A 24,473-nucleotide genomic window follows, 5' to 3' on the forward strand; every position below is an offset into this window, starting at 1 on the left:
GATGAAAATATTCTGGAATTAGATAGTGATGATGGTTGTATAATTTGGGAAATATACTAGAAATTATTGAATCACATCATTTAAAAGGGGAGATTTATGGTTATGTTAATTACATCTCAATTTTTTAAAAAAATCATAGCCTTATTTTTTGCAAAGAAAGTGAATTTGTAATTTAAAGCTTCCAATTATCCAATTGCTTGTCCAGTAAATTATCTTTAATAATTAAGAAAAAATAAAAAGAAAAGTCCTTTTCCAGAAACTAGGAGGAAAAAAAACCTCCAAGTGGTTTTATCGGGTCAGGATAACCTAGATACCAAAACCTGTAGGTACATGATTTAAAAGTTTAATTATAGGTAAAGCTCTGTTATGAATAGAGATAAATATAAAACATTTTCAAATAATATTTATCAACATATAAAAAAGATAAAATGTCACAAATAGTTTATTTCAGGAATGCACAGTTGTTTTAACATTCAAGAAATAAAAGCAAAAATTTGAACAGGTATTTGTAAATCCATGTTCATACCAGCATTATTCACAGTATCCAAAAGGTAAAACTGACTCATGTATTCATTGATGGGTGAATGGGTAATCAAAATGTGGTATACACATACAATGGAATATTATTCAGCTTTAGAAGGGAAGAAAATTCTGACACATGCTGCGATATGGATAAACCTTGAAGATGTTATGCCAGTTGAAGTACGTCAGTCACAAAAAGACAAATATTGTATTTTTCTACTTATGTAAGATACCTAGAGTAGTCATATTCACAGAGAAACTGAAAGTGGTTTCCAAGGGTGGCAGTAGTGGAGAATGGGATGTTAGTGTTTAATAGTTTACGGAATTTCAAATGGGGAAGAGGAAAAAGTTCTGGAGATGAATGGTGGTGATAGTTGCACAACAGTGTGAATACACTTAATTTTATAGAACTTTACACTTAAAATAGTTAAAATTTAAATTTTATGTTACATAATTTCGCCACAATAAAAAAAAATTAGAAGGAGTGGGAAAAAATGGCATAGATAATAGAGGCTTTGTTCATTCCTCTTGTGACCAAATCAAAGTTGTGACTGAAACACAGAGAAAACAGCAAAGTCACCTGGGATTTAGATGAACAGAAGCACTACAACTAGGAAGAAAAATAATTAATCAACCTGCAATGGTAGAAGGTAGGAGGGGGCAAAGAAGAGAGGCTGCCCGGTCTGGAGCAGCTGAGTGGAACAGAGGCTGCAGCAGTGGCAGTTGGCAGCTGCAGACACCTCTTAAAGAGGCTATGTCCGAAAGCAGACTTTTGTGGTGATGGACCTGCTCGCTCTGAGCACCAGTGCCAGGTCAGCTGCACGGGGGGCACCAGGGACTTACAGAGGGACACTGAGTTGTCGGAATGAGGGCTGAAGGCGAGGCTCTCTCCCAGGCAGAGGTAATGATGGTATCCATTATTCCTGTATTGAGCCATTCCCATCCTTGGGTGCGTACACAGCGTCTCCATAGCCGAGATATCATCAAACTGAATAACAGAGGTCGCTCTGCCCAGAGGATTCCTTGAAACTCTGCCTCCCCCAAATCACAGCCCCACTCAAGCCACATCCAGTTGTGTCCTCGGTGAGCCCAGTGCTCCTAGCTGAGCAGTGCAAAGACTCACACTGGTGGAAGCTGGCCTCAGTTTCTGGCATGGCCTCTTGAGGCAACTATAAGCATAGCATCTGTGGAATCCTTGCTGAATCTTAACAGGTGACCTAAGGGGGACACAGGCTGTGGCTAAACTTGGCCTATTGCTAAACCCCTCTCAGGACTGTGCCATGGGACACTTACTACACAAAGCCATGCTAATAAGACCAAGAGACTTAGGAGCTTTGATTAGTACATAGAAACAGACACAGAAAGGCAGCCAAAATGGAAATACAAAGAAGCAGAAATCATATGAAAGAACGAAACAGAGATCCAGGAATAATGGAGTCAAGCAATCTAACAGATGCAGAGTTCAAAACACCGGTTATAAAAATGCTCAATGAACTTAGGGGAAATGTAGATGAACTCAATGAGAACTTTAACAAAGAGATAAAAAACATAAAATGGAAATAGAAATTATAAAAGGGAACCAGTCATAAATGAAGAATACATTATCTGAGATGAAGAGTATATTAGAAGGAATCAACAGAATGAATAAAAAAGTGGATTGAACCACCAATATAAAGGATGGGGAAGCCAAAAACACCCAATAAGAATGTCAAGAAAAAAATCAAGAATATGATAATGATTTAAGGAGGCTATGAGACAAAATTGAGTGTAACAACAACTGTGCCACAGGGGTGCCTGAAGGAGGAGAGGGAGAAAAGGAAGTGAAAAGTTATTTGAAGAAATAATAATGGAAAACTTTCCTCACCTGGTAGAGGAAATAGACATATAACCCCAGGAAGCTCAGAGAGTCCCAAGAAAGATGAACCCAAAGAGTCCCACACCAAGACGCATCATAATTAAAATGCCAAAGTTAAAGACAATGAGAGAATCTTAAAAGCAGCAAGAGAAAAGCAGTGGGTTACCTACAAGGGAACACCCATAAGACTGACAGCTGATTTCTCAAAAGAAACTATGTAAGACAGAAGGGCTTAGCACAAAATATTCGAGGTGATGAAAACTCAGGATCTACAACCAAGAATACTTTATTCAACAAAGCTATCATTTAGAGTCAAAAAACAGAGAAAAAGATTTCCAGAAAAAAAAAAAAACCAAAAGAAATCAATGAAAACAAGCCAATATTACAGGAATTGCTGGAGGCACTTCTTTAAGAAGAAAAACATGTATCAAAAACATGAATAATGAATGGTAATAACTACATTATGAGTACCTCAAATGGAAATTAATTTAGTGCTCCAACCAAAAGATAGGGAAGCTGAAAGGTTAAGAATACAAGACCCCTTCATATGCTGCCTACAAGAGACTCACTTCAGATTAAAAGACACACGCAGACTAAAAGGAAGAGGATGGAAATTGATATTGCCTTGATGGACCTAGAGGGTATTGTGCTGAATGATATAAGTTAGATAGAGAAAGGCCAATACCACATGATTTCACATACATGTGGAATCTAAAGAACAAAATAAACAACAACAACAAAAATATAAACAAACTCAGAGAAACAGAGAATATTTTGAGGTCTGCTAGATGGGAGGGAGTCGGGGGAATGGTGAAAATGGGCAAAGGGATTAAGATGTACAAATGGATTGTTACAAAACAGTCATGGAGAGATAAGTTGTAGTGAGGCAAAAGTGTTGAACAATGTTGTAATAAATATGTAAGGGAGAAGAGGGGTCTAGATTTAGTGGGGTGATCATTTGTGAGTTATATCACAAAGATCTCTAAACACTATGCTGTACAACTGGAACTAATATATTATTGTATGCCAACTATAATTGAAAAAAATTCATTGAATTGTACAATGTAAATATGAGCTACTAATTGTCTATCATATTTCAATAAAACCAGAAAAAAAATTTAAAAAAAATACCTGCAGACAAACAGAGAATGGCACAGGAATCAGTTCCAAGTTGTTACCTATTAAACTATGTGATCTTTGTCAATGGCTTACACAAGATATCGTATTTGTCCGAGATGATTTATATGTGAAGTTAGAATCGTATTGACATCTTCTCCATAGACTATTTTGAGGATTAAATAACATAATACAAGTAAAAAAATCAATCAATACAATTCATCTCATTAACAAGAAATAAATGGAAAAAAAACTGTGACTATCTCAATGGATATAGAAAAATTATTTTATGAAAATTTAACATCTGAAGGAACAGATAGGGACTTTCTCAATCTGTTATAAGGTTATCACACAAAAACAAATAAACACAGACAAAACTATTGACCTAACAACGTATTTAATTATTGACTGCTTGCCCCTTAGATTGAGAATGAAGCAAGGTTACCCACTAAGACTAGTTCTAAAATGTACTAGAGATTCTCATTAGTGAAATAAGGCAAATTTTGAAAAGTAAGAAAAGTAGCAGGGTTATAAAGAAAGAAACAAAATTGTCATTATTCACAGACAACATGATTGTGCCATTGCAATACACTCTGGGAAAAATAATTTGGATCAATTGCATACTCATATGGTAAACAACTCTGGTCCCCTACCTTACAGCATAGTTAAAATTTAATTCCATATAGATCTTACACCGAAATGTAAAAATTAGAAGAACAAAATGAGAATATCTTTAGTGCCTTTGAGGTAGAAAAATATTTTTAACAGGATCTCAAAAAGCACAAGCCATAAAATATAAATAAAAATATTTCATTAAAATTGACAACTTCTGGTCTACAGAAGACACCACTAAGAGGTGAAAAATCAATCCACAAGGGATTATCTAGTGAGCAAAAAACTCCTTTTGACGATATGTAAAGAACGTCAGAAATCAATAAGATGCAAATAGCCCAATTAAAAATAAACAAGCAAAAGGCTACAAAGGCATTTTGCAAGAGATGATATTCAAATGGTCAATAAGCAATCTCATGGTGCACGAAGGAAATACAAACTAAAATTTCAATTAGGTACTACTACATAATCACTAGAAGAGCTAAATGAATACACTGACAATACTAAGTTTTGTCAAGATTATGGAGAAAGTGAAACTCTCTCATAAAGTGTTAGTGGGAGTATAAATTGGAACAACCTCTTTGAAAAGCTGTTTGGCAGTATCTACTAAAGCAGAGCACCTGTACACCCAGTAACTGAACTTCTAAGTATATACCCAATAAAATTTTGTATGTGTATATACAAAAGTCATGTACAACAGGCTTCAGAGTGGCAATATTTGTAACAGCTAAAAATTTTAAACACTCCAATTATTTAACAACTGTAGATTGGATAAATAAATTGTACTATAGGAACGAAACAGAATTAACTGTACTACACAGAATACTATGAATGAATCTTACAAACATAACACTGAGCAAAGATATCAACAGTAAAGAATATATACTATATTCTTTCAGGCGTGTGATGAAGCCAGTTTATATGAGCTTGTGAGAGCTGGTTTTGTATATTTACTCTCAACTCCACATTTAATGATATCTTCTCGGTAGGTTAAAATTAGCCATGATGGGAATATTTATTTGACAGCAATTGTCAAGTATTACAAATTAGGGCTCCTCCCTCCCTCACCCCTTAGAACTGGTTGTTAGATATTTACTAGTATACCAATGTACTACTCCAAATAAGGTATAACTATTCTACAGTGAGATAATTCATAATAGTGGTTACTTAGGGGGGATAGTAATAACTGAGAGAGCATTACGAAGTTTTCTGAGGTGCTGGTAGAGTTTTATTTTATATGTTGATCTAATTATTAGTTACACAAGTGTCCAAACTTTATGAGTCACCAAGCACATAAAATTAGTGCATTTTACTGTATGTATATTATTAAAATATTTTTTAAAGAAAGCACATTAAAATTTCCCAATGCAAATATTATTGTATTTCATATTTCTTTAACACCTTCACTATCTTTTCAGTACTTCTAGGATTAAAACCTTAGAAAACTTTTACTTCTTATCCTCCCTTTCCTTCTTACTCACAATCCTAATAATCATTTGTTAAGTGCTATTATTTCCATCTCTGAATTTCCTTTATATATCTCTCTCGTCATTGCTTTTTCCACTTCTGAAAAGCTAATATAAGCTTACATGACTGTGCATAAGCTGTTAATCATTTTTTAATTTAATTTTACTAGTTTCAAGTATACAATACGTCAGTTAAATGTTTATATAGTTTATAAAGTGATCCCCCTGATTGCTCTTTCTCTCCTAGAAATTATATTAATGCTAACTACATTCCCTATGCCATGCTCCCCATCCTTGTGCCCATCTACCAATTACTAATTTGTACTCTTTAACCCTTCACTCCATTCTCCCAGCATCCCATCCCTCCTCCCCTCTGGCCATCACCAGATAGTCCTCTATATTTGTGAGTCTGTTTTTGATTAATTTGTTCATTTTGTTTCTTAGATTTTGCATATAGGTGAAATCATATAGCATTTATCTTTCTCTGTCTGACTTTTTCACTCAGTATAATAACCTCTAGGTCCATCCATGTCATTGTATATAGTAAGATTTAATTTTTTTAATGGCTGAGTAATAGTCCATTGTATATATGAACCATAAATTCTTTATCCAATCATCTGTTGATGGGTATTTAGGTTGCTTCCATATCTTGGCTAGTGTAAAATGTGCTGCCATGAACATAGGGGTGCATAGATCTTTAAGAATTATTATTTGGGTTTTTTTTGTATAAATACCTAGAAATGCAATTGATGGGTTGAAAGGTATATCCATTTTTAATATATATTTTTGAGAAACCTCCAGACTGTTTTCCATGGTGGCTGTACCAATTTGAAATCCAACTAACAGTATATGAGGGTTCCGTTTTCTCCACATCCTCAGCAACACTTGTTGTTCTTTGATTTATTGATGATAGCCATTCTGACAGGTGTGAGGTGATACCTCATTGTGGATTTAAATTGCATTTCTCTAATGATTAATGACCTTGAGCATCTTTTCAGATGTCTATCAGACATACGTATTTCCTCTTTGGAGAAATATCTGTTCAGGTTTTCTGCTCATTTTTTTAATTGGATTGTTTGGGTTTGTTGTTGTTGTTGTTGTTGTTGTTGTTGTTGTTGAGTTGAATGAGTTCTTTATATATTTTGGGTATTAATTCCTTATCAGATGTATCATAAGCGAATATCTTCTCCCATTCGGACAGTTACCTTTTCGTTTTGTTGATGGTTTCCTTTGCTGTGCAAAACTTTTTTGGTTTCATGTAGTCTCACAGGTTTGTTTTCTCTTTTGTTTCCTGTGCCAGAGGAGATATGTCCAAAAAGAAATTACTAGAAGCAATTTCAGAGAACTTACTGCCTATGTTTTCTCCTAGATGTTTTGTGGTTTCATGTCTTACATTGAAGTCTTTAATCCATTTTGAGTCTATTAATGTATATTGTGTAAAAAGGTGATCCAGTTTCTTTCCTTTTTTTGTTGTTGCATGTATTTGTCCAATTTTCCAACACCATTTGTTGAAGAGACTGTTTTTATTTCACTGTATATTATTTTATTTGACTGCTTACTTTCTCATATATTATGTGAGCATATAGGCGTAGATTTATTTCTGGGCTCTCTATTCTGTTCCTTTGATCTATATATATGTTTTTATGCCAGTACTATGCTATTTTGATTACTGTAGCCTTGTAGTATAGTTTAATACCAAGTAGTGTGATACCTCCAACTCTGTTCTTCTTTCTCAAGATTGTCATGGCTATTCGGAGTCTTTCATGGTTCCATTTAAATTTTAGGATTATTTGTTCTAGCTCTCTGAAAAATGCCAATGGTATTTTGATAGAGATTGCATTAAATCTGTAGATTGGTTTGGGTAGAATGGTCATTTTAATGATGTTTATTCTTTCTATACATGAACACAATATATACTTCCATTTATTTGTATCTTCTTCAATTTCCTTTTTCAAAGACATAATTTTCTGCGAACAGGTCTTTTACCTCCTTGGTTAATTTGATTCAAAGGCATTTTATTGTTTTTGATGCAGTTTTAAATGGAATTGCTTTCTTAATTTCTCTTTCCAAAAGTTCATCATTGGTGTATAGAAATGCCACAGACTTCTGAATATTAATTTTGTCTCCTTTACTGCTCCTTTGCTACTTCGTTGAATTCATAAGGATCAGAGTGGAAACATTTTTATCCTTTCCCTATTAAGTATGATGTTAGCTGTAGGCTTGTCATTCATGGCCTTTATTATGTTGAGGTATGTTCTCTCTATTCCCACTTTGCTGAGAGTTTTTATCATAAGTCGATGCTGGATTTTGTCAAACACTTTTTCTGCATCTATTGATATGTTCATATGATTTTTATCTTTTGATTTGTTAATGTAGACTATTATATAAATTGATTCGAAGATATTGACCAACCTTGTATCCCAGGAATAAATCCAACTTGATCATGGCGTATGATATTGTTAATGTATTGCTGAATTCAGTTTGCTAATGTTTTGTTGAGGATTTTTTCATCAATGTTCATAAGAGATATCGGCCTATAGTTTCCTTTTTTTTTTTTTTTTTGTAATGTCTTTGGTTTTGGAATCAAGGTAATTGTAGTCTCATAAAAACAGTTAGGGAGCCTTCCTTCTTCTTGATTTTTTTGTAATAATTTTAGGAAAATAGGTGTTAATTCTTCTTTAAACGTTTGGTACAATTCACCTATGAAGACTTCTGGTCCAGGACTTTTGTTTTCTGGGAGGTTTTTGATTACTAATTATATTTCAGTGGTGGTAATCAGCCAGTTCAGATTTTGTTTCTTCTTGACTCAGTCTTGGTAGATTGTAAATTTTTAGTAATGTATCCATTTCTTCTAGATTGTCCAATTTGTTGACAAATAATTGCTCATCGTATTTTCTTATGATCCCTTGTATTTCTGTGGAGTATAGTTATTTCTCCTCTTTCATTTCTAATTTTATTTATTTGAGTCTTTTTTTTCCTTGATTAATCTGGTTAAGGGTCTGTCAATTTTGTTTACCCTTTCAAAGAAAGATGAATGGTTTCATTCATCTTTTCTATTGTTTTTCTAGACTATTTTGTTTATTTCTGCTCTGATCCTTATTTCTTTCCTTCTACTCACTTTGGGCTTTGTTTGCTGATATTTCTCTAGTCCTTTTAAGTGTAAGTTTAGATTGTTTATTTGAGCTTTTTCTTATTTCTTGAGGTAGACCTGCATTGCTATGAATTTCCCTCTTAGGACTGCTTTTGCCATGTCCCATAGATTTTTGAGTCGTTGTGTTTTCATTTTCATTTGTCTCTAGGTATCTTTTTATTCCTTCTTTGATCTCATTGATAACCTAGTCCTTGTTTAGTCACATGTTATTTACCCTCCATGTGTCTGTGTATTTTCCAATTATCTTTGTAGTTCATTTCTAGTTTCATACCATTGTGATTGGAGAAGACAGTTGATAGTATTTCAATCTTCTTAAATTAATTGAGACTTGATTTGAGTCCTAACATGTGATCTATCCTGGAAAATTTTCAATGTGCTCTTGAGAAAAATGTATATTTTGCTGCTTTGGGGTGAAATGCTCTAAAAATATCTATTAAATCCATTGGATCAAGTGTGTTTTTTAGACTCATTGTTTCCTTGTTGATTTTCTGTCTGGAAGATCCATCCATTGGTGTCAATGGGGTGTAAAAGTCTCCTACTATGAGTGTATTACTGTTGATCTCTCCTTTTATGTCAGTCAATATTTGCTCTATGTATGCTGGTGCTCCTATGTTGGGTGTGTATATGTTTACTAGGTTCATGTCCTCTTGATTTATCAATCCCTTTATCGTTAGGTAATATCCTTCTTTGTCTCATTATAGCCTTTTTTAAAAGTCTCCTTTATCTGATGTATCTAGCTTTTTTTCTTTTCTTTTTGCATGAAAAATCTTTTTCCATCCCTTTACTTTGTGAGTGTCATTTGATCTCAAGCGCATCTTATGTAGACAGCATATCCATGGGTCTTATTTTCTTACCATTTGGCTACCCTATGTCTTTTGATTAGAGAATTTAACTAATTTACATTTAAAATGATTACTGATAGGTATATAATTACTGCTATTTTATTATTCGGTTTTGATTTTTTCTTTTTTACTCCTTTTTTTAAAAAAGTCCCTTTAACATTTCTGTAATATTGGCTTGTTGGTGACGAATTTCTTAAGCTTTTCCCTGTCTGGGAAGCTCTTTATCTCCTCTTCCATTTTAATCGAAAGCTTTGCTGGGTAGAGTATTCGTGGTTGTAGATTATTGTTTTCTGGCCTGCAGATTTTCTTTTGAAAAGTCAGGACACATTCTAATGGGGATATCCTTGTAAATAACTAGCTGCATTTTTCTTGTTGTTTGCATGATCCTCTTTGTCTTTCATTTTTGGGATTTTAATTATGATGTGTCTTGGTGTGGGTCTGTTTGAATTCCTCTTGGTTGGGATTCTTTGTGCTTCCTGAACTTGTATGTCTATTTCTTTTGCCGGGTTAGGGAAGTTTTCCATCATTATTTCTTCAAATATATTCTCAATCCCTTGGGCTCTCTCTTCTTTGGGTACTCCTGTGATCTAGATATTGTTACACTTCATATTGTCCGCGAGGTCTCTTTAATTATCCTCATATTTTTAAATTCTTTTTCTTTTTACTGCTCTGATTGGATGTATTCTGCTCTCTTGTCTTTCAGTTCACTGATCCGATTTTCTGCTTCATCCAACCTACTGTTGAATCCTTCTAGTGTATTCTTCATTTCAGTTGTATTCTTCACTTCTGTCTGGTCCCTTTTTGTGGTTTCTACGTCCTTTTTTGTGCTTATTGTCTCTATGTTGAGGTTCTCATTGTACTCATCATTTCTCCCTCTAAGTTCATTGAGCATCCTTACGGTCATTGTTTTGAACTCTGTCTCTGGTAAGTTGCTTGCCTCCATTTCATTTAGCTTATTTTCTGGAGTTTTCTCCTATTCTTTCATTTGTGTAATGTTTCTTTGTTTTCTCATTGTATTAGTCTCCTTATATTCATTTCTGTGTGTTAGGAATACTTGATTTGTCTCTCAGCCTTGGCCAGATGGCCTAATGTGGAAAGTATTCTGTGTGGCCCAGCAGCGTACTCTCTCTGATCCCCTGTGCTGGAGACTCTGGACGTGATCTTTGTGTGGGTTATGTGTGAACTTCTGTTGTAACTAAGCCTTTATTGATGCTACTATTTCAGTAGATGGGATTAATGCTCAGGTTGACTAATTGTGGGAATTGGCTGTGTCCACAATGTAAGCATTACTGTGTGGAAGCTGACCCCACTGTGTTAGATTGCCCTAGCCAGCTTGTATACTTGTTGAGACCACTCTTCATGTTTGCCACTTTTGGAGTTAATCAGGAGTTGCTCTGCTGTAACTAGTGCCAGCCTCCAGGTGCTTTGGCCAGTAAGCCAAGGTTAGCTGCTGCCTTTGATTGGTCAGGGCTACTTGGTGGGAGCTAAAAAGCAATCCGCGGATGGTTGTTGCCTGTAATAGATCTATAGGTAATTGGAAGAAACAATGTTTTAGGCCGTGGTTCAGTTATCGCTTGTCCCTGACCTAAGGCAGTTTAGCAGATGAACCAGTGCTCCTCAAGGCCTGACACTGCCTGCCTGTTGCTCATAAGTCTCTGAAACTGGAAGAAAGTCTAGGTAATATGCATGTTGAGTGGTGCTGAGACCTTGGGAGTCTTCTGGATCTATTGAGCAAATTTCCTCCTGCTATGGCAGTGTCAGTTTATATGCCAGTGCTGTCTCTGTGGCTCCCTGTACAAATTTCAGATTATAGCAAGGCCAGCTGCTGCCCACCTCAGGCCTGCGGCCTGCGAACATTGAACTCTGTTTGAGAATTACTGAATTTTGTGGGTGTGAGCTTGTGGTGCACAACTGAATACTTCCCCAGATGAACAGGCATAGCGTGGGCCGCACTAACTCAGTGCTGTTGCTTCCTGTTGAATTTGTGATCAAAGGAAAGCACAGGATTGCAGTGGGTTGCCTGGGCGCAGACTTGCCATCGGTAATTTGAGGGTTAGGTGGGGCATTGTCTTAGTGAGGCACGGGGCCATCAGGCCTATACGGCACCATATTTGCTGCCAGCTCTGGGACTGCGGGCTCTCACCAAAGACAGATATCACTGCATGACCTACTGTCACCTGTGGTGGACCCACAAAATCCCTGAGATCTGCCCAAGCGATACTGTACCTTGTGCTGGCAGCGATGATCCGTCACTGTATTCCCTGAACTTTGTTCACTTCGCTGGCTGAGATCTGCTGATTGTTTTATAATTTGGTTGTACTTTCAATACAGTCCTGGGAGGAGGCAAACTCTGCTTTTACCTAGTCTGTCATCTTCCTCTCCCTTCACTATTAATCATTTTTAAAACCATCTTCTAGCCTGTAAACTTCCCTCTTGCCCTTTATCCCACTCACTGTTGTCAGATCAATCTATCTATCACTCTCTTGGTCAAAAATTTCGAGTCAACATAAAATGGTGAAAATAGGTAAATATCAGCTATTTTTATGATATTCAATAATTATCTTTCAATATTCCCTATTATCCAACCAACAGTATATGTAATTAAAATTGTTGCTATTCCTTGGATATACCTTTTGTTTTGTTTTTTTTTTTTTATGTCTTGAAAAATGTTTTTCTCCCATGTAGCCCACCTTTCTTTCATCTCTATATGTAAAACCCTTGGCTAACCTTCAAAACACAACTAATTTATTTATTCTACCCAGGACATGGTCAGAGCACCTAGTTAGTACTCAATAAATATTTAATTGACTATCTCATGAATAATAAGCCATAGGACTCTACACTTTCTTCCTGGGGAAAAAAATTCTTTATAGTATATGTAGATCTGAAATTCTCTCTTGAGTTTAAGGGTTCAAGTTCTATTTGATGGTTTTGGTAAAGGAGGTGATGGAAAATAAGCTTGTGTTATTAAAGAGAATGAAGTACTCATTATATTTCATAGTATGTGGAACAACTCAGAATCACAGCCAGATGGTATAAAGTTTTTCCATCTGGATGAGGACTAGTATAAGAAGCTAGCAAATTTATAAAGTTAGAAAAGATCTAAGAGGGATTTAAGTGATATGTACACTATTCATTCCCAAATATGTGAATCCCAATGAACCACAGTTTTTAAAAAATGACAAAACCATTGCCAGAGAATATTTATCAGAGAATATCAGCAAAGGAAACATCAGACACAACAGATTTAACAATGCTCTGACTCACTCACATAACTCAATGGCACAAGGTAACAATATTTAACTTTGAATAATGTTTAAAGACACTTTTGATTTTGTTTAGCACAAATCATCGTTCATCCCCAAGGAGAAAAGCACAGATGTCCAGCCATTAGCATAATAGAAGAATTGCTTCAAGAGTCATATAACATTGGTGTTTTTTAAATTCTATTCAGCTTAACATTTCAAGTTGAAATAGGGCCAGAGGATTCTTCGCTAGCATTACATTTTTATTTACGTATATTTTACTTTTTAGAATAAAAATGTTTAAACCTACAAAGAGTCAAAAGATTAATATAATAAAGAGCTATATACATTTCATCTAGATTCACCAATTGTTAATATTTTGCCATCTTTCATTAACATTTAACTTGGCTATCAGTGGAAAACAAAAACAAAATATAAACTTTAAAATAATTATAATTATGTGCCAATAACATTACAATGTAAACAAGCCTGGAATTTTCTGAAGACACATGATCCATGGCAAGCAATGATGTCTATTTTGTAGACCGTCAGGTTTAAAAATACAACTTAGTACATATGCTTATTTCTTCCTCCACTCAGTACAGATTCATGCACAATTAATGGTGCAGTGCAGTGGGGAACAAATGAAATGAAAACAACAAAAACCACACCACAATTATTTATTTATATACCCAATTGTCTCACCAAAGGATTTAAGATTCCTTTCAAAAAGACATGCTGTACAAAAGGATACAAATGAACACTTAAGGGGATTGGTATGATAGGGAAAAAATAAGACAGAGACAATATTGGAAATGCAAAGCATAGGGTCCTATAAAATAAGAACAATTTGGCTATTTACTTTTTAGTGGCTAAAGAAAGAGTAAGCATGATAATGAACATGACTCACAGAGCCCATAGATAGAAAAAGCGAAGTTTTTCCTAGGTAACTTGCTTGCTTATTATCTATAAATCTGAGAGCAGTTTCTTCTGTGGGTCCTGATAGAGAGGGTACTGTGGAAAGCAGTGAATGACACTCCTGACCATGCTTTATGGTAAGATATGACTGTGAGTTTCATTGGTTTTTGCCAATTTCCTCAGGCTCAGTCAATAGCCTAGAGCCCAAATAGTATTAGGCACTTTTTAGAATAAAAATGTTTAAACCTACACCCTGACTCTAAGGTAACATTTAGAAAATCCAGAGCAGACACATAGACCAGAGTATATGGATGGATTAGGCTGGAGAGAAAAGGTAGGAGGAAATGGAAAGTTCATAAATGAGGTGTAAAGATTTTCTGGGTAAAATCATTGATTTCATATCAAATTGTATGTTGAAACATTCTAACTCTCCAAAGAGGAAGAATGCAAGAAATGCTACCTTACTCAATCAGGTAACATATAATCTCCTCTCTCTTCATAATAACATATCAAGTAGAATACTTGATAGGAATTTAGGAAAACATACTTTGTAATTATAATTACTGCATCTATATATGTATACAATGGGACAAACTAAAGTTAGAAATTTTCTGAAGTAAAATACGACCTTATTATCTTTTGTTTTGACCTTCATTATTGAATATGATGGGACAAAGAGACCTGGAACAAAGGTTCCTGGCAATAAATGCAGAAAGCCATAGAAATTACTAAAGGATACTGTTTTCTTTTTTGAAAATATCCTGCATTCTGTGAATATTTTAATTAGAAGGTTTATCTTAAAATTATTAGGCCTTCACTAAAAATTGGACTTATCATAATGCAAAAGCTTTATCATACAGTACACTATCACATCAATACTTGGATTAGGGGTGTGGTTGGGGACATGTTAAGTTTGAGGTGTGTATCAGTCAGGATTCTGAAGGAAAACAGATGGTACAGTAAAAATTTTTAATTTGAGAAGTATAATAAAGGAACTATTTATAAAGTATACAGGTAGGAAAAGCACAAAGGTTAGTACAGTAACTCCAGGCTAAAATCTGCTCAACTTTTTATAACTCCTATGCCTGACAGGGTAAGTAAACAAACAGGGGTTATATAGGACTATGGAAAAGGCTGTGGAAGGGAATGAAACCTTTCTGAAGGATGCAGTTAGTTCTCAGCCACCCTACAGGAAGGGAATCTGGAGAATCAATACTTCAGCCTCTTCCCACTGTTTATTCTCCTGTTTTTGCTCCCTATTGTGTAAACCCAAAAGGAAATCAGAAAACAAATGAGCCCTTTAACATAACCCATAGAGTTTAGCTCTACATGGTCAAGAAGGGTAGAGGATAGGTTGGAACAGGCAAATGGATGATATCCAATGCATGCAAGAGAATATGTTGAGCTGGTTAATGGCTGAATATGTATCTTTTCAAGAGAAAGATGCCACACTCAATTGAGGAAGATTTTGGTGACATCATGTGCCCTGGAACTGGTTGAAGTTATAAATGACGCTGAGTAGAGGGAGAATTCAGAAATAGTGTCTCCATCAAACACTATCATTGACTCCAGAACCATTGACATCTTTTGTTATATTAAGAAGTAGGTCATGGAATTATTGGCAGTTATGCTACATCCCAACAGCATGCAGCTGGATAAAAACCACTGGTATTCTTCAACACAGGAAGCTCCTGATGATACCACCAAAGAAAATTTCATTTTTTGTGAGTCCCTGTGAAAAATATACTTTTTTAAGTATGATATACTTACAAATTTTTTTTTGCCAACGACAAAAACTTTGATGCTTTATAGATAGATGAAATTTCATTTAATGCTTTGGCAATCTTTCTGTTTACACATTTTTTATTATAAGGAACTCCATGCTGAACCCTGAATCATTGTGTTTTGTTTTATAAATAAACTTTGTTTTTAGAAAACTTTAGATTTAAAGGAAAAAAAATGTGAAGATAGTACAGTTTCCTTATACCCTGCATCCAAATTCTCTTATTATTCACATCTTACATTATTATGAAACATTTGTCGCAATTAATGAACCAATATCAATACATTATTAGTATTAACTGAAGTCCACACTTTATTCAAATTTCCTTAGTTTTTACCTAGTGTCCTTTTTGTTTCATTACATTATCCAAGACACCACATTACAATTAATCATCATGTTTTCTTGGGCTGCTTTCAGCTGTTATATTTTTTCAGACTTTTCTTGTTTCTTATAACATTCACAGTTTGAAAGAGTACTGGCCATGTGTTTTGTAGAATGTTTCTCAGTTGGTATTTGTCTGATGTTTTTCATTATTAGACTGGATTTGTAGTATTTTGAGAAGAAGTTCACAAAGATGAAATGCCATTCTCATCACATGTAAAAGATACATACAATTAACATGACTGATCACTGTTGATATCAATCTTGATCACATGGCTGAGGAAGAGTTTGTCAGATTTCTCCACTGTAAAGTTACTCTTTTATTTCCCCCTTTCCATATTGCACTTTGAAAAGCAGTCAACATATACATCCCATACTTAAGGAGTGGGGAGCTATGCATAAATTATTTGGACTTCTTTTGCACAGATTTGTTTATTTTCCCCTATTTATTTATTATTTAATAATTTATTAAATCAGTATGGACATAAGTATTTATAACTAAGTATTTAATTTTGAGGGTGCTATTGTAATTGGTATTATTATTTTAACTGCTAATTACAATTGTTCCTTGTTGGTGTATAGGAAAGCAATTGACTTCTAGATGTTAATCTTGTGTTCTGTGACTTTGCTATCCTCTCTTATTAGTTCTAGGATTTTATTTTCAGAGGGCGGGGGATAGTCTATATAGACAATCAAGTCATTTGTGAACAAAGTTTTATTTCTTCCTTTCAAATCTATATACCTTTTCTTTCTTTCTCTCTTCTTTCTCCCCACCCCCATGCTATTTTTGTGTCTTATTGCATAACTTCTAATATGATGTTTGAATAGGAGTAATGAGAGACGACGTTCCTACCTTGTGCCTGATCTTAGAGGGAAAGCGCCTACTTTCTCACTATTAAATATGATGTTAGCTGTAGGGTGTTCTTTATCAAATTGAAAATTTCCTTCTATTCCTAGTTTGCCGAGTGTGGTTTTTTTTTTTTCATAAATGAGTGTTGTATTGTCAGACACTTTATCTGCATCAATTGATATAATCATATGATATTTCTTGTTTACACTGATGTAGTGGATTGCATTCATTGATATTGAAATGATGAACCAGCCTTGTATACCTGAAATAAATCCTACTTGGTCATTGTGTATAATTCTTTTTATACATTTTTGGTTTTGATTTGCTAATCTTTTAACACTTTTCAATCTATGGCCTTAGGAGATATTGGCATGTAGTGTTTTTTTGTATGTGTGTGATGTTTTTATCTGGTTTTGGTATTAGGGTAATGCTGTCCTCATACAATTATTTTGGAAGTGTATCTTTTGCTTTTATTTTCTGGAAGAGATTGTGGATAATGGGTATTACTTCTTTCTTAAATATTTGGGGGATTTTGCCAGTGAAACCATCTGGGTCTGGCTCTTTGTTTTGTTTTGTTTTGTTTTGTTTTGTTTTGCTTTTTTGTTTGTTTGTTTGTTTGTTTTTGTTGAGAGGTGGGTAATGATTGACTTCAGCTATTTAATAGATATAGGGCTGTTCAAGTTATCTGTTGGGAGCCAAGCTAACTTGGAGAGCTCTGAGATAAGTGGCACTAAACTATTTGAAGCACTCAGTATTTTCAAAGAAGGGAGCTTGATAGCAGAGCAGAGAGTTCTGAGTTGTGAGAACTTCATTGTTTTGCAGGATGAGTAATTTGGCTGACCTTGGGTCTTGACTGCTGTTTTCTCATTACAATGCTATAAGTAGTGTGTCTAAATAAACTCGGGGCTGCAGTATTTACTGTACGCCCTCCCGACTCTATCTCTTGTCTCTGTCTTTTCTTTAATCCTCACTCCCCCTCTCAGGTGCTGTTCATCTCAGCCACCTGGCTCCGGCAGTTACCTATTTCTTCTTGTGTGTATATTGATAGTTTTTGCCTTTCAAGGAATTGGTCCATTTAATGAAAATTATTAAATGCTAGGCATATTTTTTCACACTATTTATCATCCTTTTAATATTCATGAGATCAGTAGTGATGGTGCCACTTCCATTACTGATATTGGTGATGTGTATTCTCTCTTTTTTTCTTGGTTAACCTGGCTAGGGGATTATCAAGTTTATTGATTTTTCAAAGAAGCCAGCTTTTGATTTTTTAAAATTTTTTCCAGTTTTCCTGCTTTTAGTTTCATTGGTTTTCTCTCTAATTTTTATTTATTTTCTCCTGCTTACTTTAGACTTAAACTGCTGTTCTTTCTCTAGTTTTGTAAAGGCAAATGCTATGTTGCTGAGTTTAAAGCTTCTTTTATAATATATGCATTTAATTCTATCCATTTCCCTCTAAACACTCTTTTTACTAGTTTCCTTATTTCTCCCTCTGTCCTGTGTGACATTACTGTCATATACTATAATATCCCAATATATTATTTCCATTATTACTTTAAATAGTTATCTTTTTGATCAATTAAAAATTTTTTAAATATTTTATTTTTCTTAATTTATTCCTTTCCAAGTGTTCTTTCTTTCTCATGTAGATCCTAATTTCTGAACTATATCATTTTCCTTCAGCTTGAACTTATTTTAATATTTCTTGCAGGGCAAGTCTGCTGGCGATGAATTCCCTCAGGTTTTGCTTGTTGAAAAACTATTCCTCTTTCACTTTGAAGGATAGTTTTGCTAGATATAGAATTCTAGATTGGTGGGTTTTTGTTTGTTTGTTTGTTTGTTTTCTTTTCTTTTGTTTTGTTTTTTTATGAGACTACCACTGAATTGCTGATCCCTATTCCTCTTATAAGTAAGGTATTTTCCCCTCTGGCTTCATTATTTTCTCCTTGTCTTTGTTGCCCCGCAGTTTGAATATGATATGCCTATGTGTGGGCTCTCGTTTTCTGGTATTTTCCTTTTATTATTGTCTGAGCTTCATGGATCTATGATTCAGTGTCTGTCATTAATTTTAAAAAAGTTCTTAGGCATTATATTATTATTTCTTCTGTGTACACATATCTCTTTTTAAATTATTCCAAATTTTTATATGTTCTGTTATTTACATTCTGCCCATTCATTTTCTCTTTGCATTTCAGTTTGGGAAGTTCCTGTGAATGTAAATTGCCATTATAGAGTCACTTATGTAAAAGGACTAAAAGAATGGAAGTCAAGAAGAAGTTGCCTTATGCTTGCTCCACCTATGAATTTTTAAATCAATTGTGAGACCTTATCTTTTTTTCTCCAGCTTTATTGAAGTATAATAGACAATTAATTGCTCATATTTACATTGCACAATTCAATGAAGTATTTTTTTTAAATTATAGTTGATGTAGAACAATATATTAGTTTCAGTTGTACAGTGTAGTGAATAGAGAACTATATAACTCACAAAATGTTCCACCGCTAAATCAATTACCTCTCTTCCCCCTTAAATATTTTTACAACATTGTTGACGATTTTCTTTATGCTACACTTTATATCTCCATGACTATTTTGTATCTATCTATTTGTACTTCTTAATCCCTTTGCCCTTTTTTGCCATCTCCTCAACTCCACTCCTATCTAGTAACCCTCAAAATATTCTCTGTATTTATGAGTTTCTTTCTGTTTTTGTTGTTTATTTTGTTCTTTAGATTCCACATGTACGTGAAATCACCTGGTATTTGTCTTTCACTATCAGAATTTCTTCATTCAGCAAAATACCCTCTGGTCCAACAAGGCAGTATATTTTTACACACCCTTCCTTTTAGACTGTGTGTGTCTTTTAATTTGAAGAGAGTCTCTCGTAGGCAGCATATGTAGGGGTCTTTTTTTTTCCTTGATAAATATTTTTTTCCTGAAGTATTTTTTTATTTACTCATTTATTTCTTGGTAACATTGATTAACGAAATCCAGTAAGTTTTATGTGTACAATTTAACAGTAAGGCATATATATATTCACGCTGTGTGTTCACCTCTCATACTTAGATTTCTTTCTGTCAACACACATTTGACACCTTTCACCCCATCTAACTCTCCCTCACCCCTCCCACCTCCCCTCTGGTAACCACTAGTCTATTGTACATGTCCATGAATATCTGTTTGTTTGTCCTGCTCATTTGTTGCCTTTAGGTTTATATCCCACATATAAGTGATATCATGTGACTCAACTTTTTCTGTCTGGCTTATTTTGCTTAGCATGATTATCTTGAGGTCCATCAATGTTGTCACAAATGGCAGTATTTCATCTCTTCTTATGGCTGAGTAGTAGATCACTGTATACATGTATCACAGCTTCTTTATCCCATCATCTAATGTAGAACACTTCGGTTGATTCCTTCCATGTCTTGGCCACCGTAAATAATGCTGCTATGAACATCAGTATCAATTCTTAGTTTTTTGAGGAAACTCCATACTGTTGTCCATAGTGGCTGTACCAATTTGCAGTCCCACCAGCAGTGTATGAGGGTTCCTTTTTCTCCGCATCCTTTCCAACATTTGTTATTACTTCTCTTATTGATACTGGCTATTCTAACAGGTGTGAGATGGTATCTCATTGTGGTTTTGATTTGCATTTCCCTAATATCTAGCGATGTTGAGCATCTTTTCACATATTTGTTGACAATTCGTATGTCCTCTAGGGAGAAGAGTCTGTTCACGTCCTCTGCTCATTTTTTGATTGGATCATTTGTGTATTTTTGTTGTTATTGAGTTGTACGAGTTCTTTGTATATTTTGCATATTAGGCCCTTATCTGAGGCATTGATTGCAAATACATTTTTCCATTTAGATGGCTGTCTCTTTATCTTGTTGACAGTTTTTTTTTTGTTCAGCAGAAGCTTTTTAGTTTGATGTAGTCCCATTTATTTATTTTTGCTTTTACTTCCCTTGCTTTTGAGGTCAAATTCATAAAATCCTTTTCAAGTCCCAGGTCGATGAGTTTAGTTCTTATGTTTTCTTCTATGCACTTTACTGTTTCGGGTCTTATATTTAGGACCTTAATCCATTTTAAGTTAATTTTGATATATGGTGATAGACAACAGTCTAGTTTCATTCTTTTGCAGGTGGCTTTCCAGTTCTTCCTGCACCACTTATTGATGAAGCTTTCCTTTCTCCATTGTATATTTTTGGCTTTTTTTTTTTGGAAAAATTATTTGCTCATATAAACATGGGTTTACTTCTGGACTCTCGATTCTGTTCCACCTGTCCGTGTGTCCGTTTTGCTGCTACTACCATGCCGTTTTGATTACTGTCATTTTGTAGTATAATGTGAAGTGAGGCAGAGTGATGCCTCCAGCCTCATGTTTTTTTCTGAGGATGGTTTTGGCAATTCAGGGTCTTTTGTGCTTCCACACAATTCTGACATTTTTTTGTTTTGTTTCTTTAAAAAACACTGATGGGATTTTGATGAGGATTGCATTAAATTTGTATAATGATTTAGGTAATATGGTCATTGTAACTATGTTGATTCTTTCAATCCAAGAGCATGGAATATCTCTTCATTTCTTTTTATCTTCTTCGATTTCTTTAAATAGGGTCTTATAGTTTTATTATATAGGTCCCTCACATGTTTCGTTAGATTTATTCCTTGGTATCTTATTCTTTTTGTTGCAATTGCAAAAGGAATTATTTTTTCCATTTGGATGGTTGTCTCTTTATCTTGTTGACAGTTTTTTTGACACTTTATTATTAGAGTATATGAACACTATGGATTTTTGAACATTGATTTTGTATCCAGAAACTTTACTGTATTTGCTTATTGTTTCTACTAGTGTTCTTGTGGAGTCTTCAGGGTTTTCTATATAGAGAATCATGTTATCTGCAAATAGTGATACTTTGAATTCTTCATTTCCTATTTGGATGCCTTTTATATCTTTCTCTTGCCCGATTGCACTCAATAGGACCTCAAATGTTATACTGAATAACAGTGATGATAATGGACAGCCTTGTCCTGTTCCTGATATTAGAAGAAAGGTTTGTAATTTTTCACCATTAAGTATAATATTAGAGGAGGGTTTGTTGTCTAGGGCCTTTATTATGTTAAGGTACTTTCCTTCTACACCAATCTTAAGTGTTTTGATCATAAATGTTTGCTGTATCTTTTCAAAGGCTTTTTCTGCATCTATTTATATAATCATATGATTCTTATTTTTTAATGTTTATGTGGTGTATCACATTAATCAATTCGCGTACATTGAACCATCCCTGTGCCCCTGGGATGAAGCCCACTTGATCGTGGTGTGTAATCTTTTTAATATGTTGCTGTATTCGGTTTGCTAGTATCTTATTTAGGCATTTTGCATCTGTGTTCATGAGAGATATCAGTCTGTAGGTTTTTGTGTGTGTGTTGTGTGTGTGTTCTTTACCAGGTTTGGGTATCAGGGTAATATTGGCCTCGTAAAATGAGTTAGGAAGTATTGTTCTTTCTTCAAATTTTTTGAAGTGTTTGAGGAGAATATGCATTAAATCTTTTTGAATGTTTGGTAGAATTCACTGGTGAAGGCATCTGGTCCTAGATTTTTACTTTTTGATAGATTTTTTATGATTGTTTCAATTTCCATAGACTACTGATCAGTCTATTTGGATTTCCCATTTCTTCTTGATTCAGTCTAGGAAGGTTGCATCTTTCTAAGTACTGGTCCATTTCTTATAGGTTATTAAATTTGGTGTATGATCCTTTGTATTTCTGCAGTGTCTGTTGTAATTCCCCCTCTTTCATCCCTGATTTTGTTTATTTGTGTCCTTTCTCTTTTTTCTTTAGTGAGTCTAGCCAGAGGTTTGCCAATTTTATTAACCTTCTCAAAGAACCAGCACTTTATTGCGTTTATTTTACTATTGTATTTCATTTGTTTGTTTTCAATTTCATTTATTTCTGCTCTAATTTTGATTATTTTTTTTCCTCCTGCTGACATTAGGCTTCATTTCTTCTTCCTTATCTAGATTTTTTTAGATGAAGCATTAAGTTGTTTATTTGGGTTCATTCTTGATTTTTGAGATAGGTCTGTAATGATATGAACTTTCTTCTTATGAATGCTTTGGATGTGTCTCGAAAGTTTTGATTTGTTGCACTATCATTATCATTCATTTCTATGTGTCTCTTGATCTCTCTTTTTATTTCTTCTCTGACCCTGTTATTTTTCAGTAGCATGTTGTTTAATCTCCATGTATTTTTGGTTCTTCCTGCTTTCTTTTTACAGTTGATCTCTAGCCTCAAAGCATTATAATCAGAGAATATGGTTGGTCAGATTTCCACCCTTTTATATTTGTTGGGGCTATCTCTGTGTCACAGTATGTGGTCGATTCTTGAGAATGTTCCATGTGCCCTACAGAAGAATGTATAAGCATCTGTTTTGGGATGGAAGACTCTGTAAATGTCAATTATATCCAGTTGGTCTAATGTGTCATTTAAGGATGTTATTACCTTATTGATTTTCTGTTTGGATGATCTGTCCATTTCCAATAGCAGGGTATTTAGGACCCCTACTACGATAGTGTTTTGGTCTGCTTGTCCATTTAGTTCTGTCAGTAATTGCTTTACATATTTTGGGGCTCCCTGATTGGGAGCATAGATATTAATAAGTGTTATGTCTTCTTGGTGTATTATTCCCTTTATTATTATAAAGTGTCCCTCAGTATCTTTCTATATCTTTTTTATTTTGAAGTCTATTTCATCCAATATTAATACCACTATTCCCACTTTTCTCTGAATGCCATTTGCTTGAAATATCATTTTCTTCCCTTTCACTTTGAGTCTATATTTGTCCTTGGAATTGAGATATGTCTCCTGGAGGCAACATGTGGTTGGATTTTTTTTTTTTCTGATTCAATCTGCAACTCCATGCCTTTTTATTGGTTAGTTCAGTCCACTTATATTTAGGGAGATTTTGAAATATGAGGTTTTCCTATAACTATTTTAAGTTTTGCTCTCTGGTAGCTTGGTGTTTCCATTGCTTCCTCATTCTTGTTTGTCTCTTTTTTTAAAAATTTTGGTTGGGTTTTGTGTGTTTTCCCTCTGGTCCTTCTTGTTTTATGTTATATACTTCAGTTCTGAATCTTCGGCATGTGGTTACCATTACAAACATGTAAAGGATGGTTATGTATATAAAGTTGTCCATTTTCTTCTGCTTGTGCCTTACCTCCATTCTCCTTTGAGAATTTGGATCTTTGAATCCTCCCCTTTTTAGTCATTGTTGTTTCAATTTGTCCCTATGTATGCTGAACATTCATTACTATCTTGCTATAGCTAATCTCTTCTTATTGGGGTCTTGTTTTCTTATCCATTCGGCCTCCCTATCTTTTGGTTGGAGCACTTAATTCTTTACATTTGAGGTACTTGTCAATAGAAATTTAGTTATTACTATTCTTTATTCATGTTTTTTACCCATGTTTTTTCTTCTTATAAAAGTCCCTCCAGCAATTCCTGTAATACTGACTTGGTTTTGATGAATCCTTCTTATTTTTGTCTGGAAAACTATCTGTTCTTCAACTCTAAATGATACCTTTGCTGGATAAAGTATTCTTGGTCATAGATCCTGGGTTGTCCACTCTTTGAATATTTTGTGCCATGTCCTTTTGTCCTGAACATTTTCTTTTGAGATATCGGCTCCAGACTTATGGGAGCACCCTTGTAAGTATCTAATTGCTTTTCTCTTGCT

This window comes from Pteropus vampyrus, unplaced genomic scaffold, assembly GCF_000151845.1.
Source record: "Pteropus vampyrus isolate Shadow unplaced genomic scaffold, Pvam_2.0 Scaffold387, whole genome shotgun sequence".
Taxonomy (NCBI): Eukaryota; Metazoa; Chordata; class Mammalia; order Chiroptera; family Pteropodidae; genus Pteropus; species Pteropus vampyrus.